Raw genomic sequence first — 1,954 nt, forward strand, 5'->3', positions numbered from 1 at the left:
AATGGCCATTCATGAAGTCCCTGAAGGAGGGATCTGTATGTAAACATGCATTAATGACCAACTAGTTACAGACTTTCTCTGGCAATCAGCATTACAAACTCCCTAAGACAAAGAAAACACACATCTTCATCTCCACTGAGCCCCTGACAAGATGGTGTTTTGTCTGGAAATACTGTTCTCATGGGAACACTTGTAGAAGTGCCTTCACCTGGATGTGGCTCTAGTCCCTTCTATCCGGTGTCATCTGGATGTCGATGCAGGTCCTGCAGCATCTGAAATGTCAAGGCCTGTCAGAGTCTACAGTCAGCTGAGGTTATAGAAGCAGCCTCCTCTTTCTTATCATGGAAACAACTCAAAACCTGAGATCACAGGGTCTGTGCTGGAGCCAACCCTGGGCTGACTTGGCAACCTTTGTGTTCTCTGTGAAATTCTGTCTTTTGCAAATATAAGAATTATTGTATTGTGACCCTGACTGCCCCAAGATCTCATCTCTTCACGTGTGACTAGGACTGCCCCCCCAACCCCCCACCCCTTCCCATCCCACCCCTGTCCACTGCTGTTCATTACAAAGAAAATCTAACCTATCTGCATTTGTCCCTTCCTTGCCGACCAGGCTTAATACTAACAAAACACACCGGGCAAGCTTCTGCATAGCAAGACACTCATCCCTCTCCCCACCACCTGTGTAATCTCCCCAGAATCCACATTTTCAGAGACCTTATGGAGCTCTGGTCTCTGAGTGGACCTTGCTTTGCAGCCAAAAATCTGGGACCATCTTTTCAGTCCTGTCACTCTGAGGGACAAAGTAAGGATTCTGTTCAAGATAAACCCTGGCTGTAAACCCTCTTTCCTCTCCATTCCCATCTCCCTCCCTCCCTTCCTCTTCCCTTCTCTCCCTGTCTCCCTTCTCCTTTCCTGCCTTCCTCTCTGTTTTGATTTTTGAGACAGTGTTGCATGTATACTAGGCTGGCCTTGAACTCCTGACCCTCCTGTCTCCATCTCCTGAGTGCTGGGATTAGGGGGTGAATGCACCTGGATAATATTATTTTCTCAGACCTGAAGGTCTTCATTTTCACTAGCCAGGTGTCTATGAGATTTTGAGAATAGTCCCAGGTCTGGTCCACCATGCTGCTTGTTCAAGTACATTTGCCTGATATGGGGAGACTGATACCCAATCCCACTTTGTCTGAGTGGCAAGAAAACCAAGACAAGGTCTTCCAGATGAGTAGTACACTGGTGGGACCAACAGCACCCTAAGCACCCCTGGCCCCTTCCTCCACATGCAGACATTAGGACGTTTGTTCTTACAGGCGCGAGAGCACATGCAGTCAGTAGAAACCACTCTGAATGTTACTTTCCCTTTCCCAGCATGCAGTGGGGTCTTCTCTCTTTATGCTGGACAACATGGGTCCCGGCAGTAAGTCCTGGGCAGCCTCACAACCACAAGGGGGCGATGTCTATTCTCTACAGAGTGACAAGCTTCTCAATGGGATGTCCAGTATGAAGGCCAAAGAGCATTGTCCCAGCTTCATACAGCAAGAAGGACACTGCACTCCTGCAACAGAGGAGGGATCCCGGCTTCAAAGGGCTCAGCAGCGTGTTTACCAGTACAGCAAGTGTCACAAGCTGAAGGGACCCCAGGATGGTCAGTCCACCATATCAAACCATGCCCTTAGCATTGTCTGCCTCCCAACACCCCCAAATGAGGAACACCCGGGAAATACACCTGAACCCCACTTCAAAACAAACTCTGTCCCAAGCTGTATTCCTTCTCTTAGAGCTACCCCGAGACTTGATAACTTCCTTTCAAAGTAAATAAGAAACTGAAGCTCAGTTGCCTTCTGGGACCAATCAAACGCCATATCAGTTCTTTCTCTTTCCTTCTCTCTTTCTCTCTTTCTCTCTTTCTTTCTTTCTTTCTTTCTTTCTTTCTTTCTTTCTTTCTTTCTTTCTT

This window comes from Mus caroli, chromosome 8, assembly GCF_900094665.2.
Source record: "Mus caroli chromosome 8, CAROLI_EIJ_v1.1, whole genome shotgun sequence".
Classification (NCBI taxonomy): domain Eukaryota; kingdom Metazoa; phylum Chordata; class Mammalia; order Rodentia; family Muridae; genus Mus; species Mus caroli.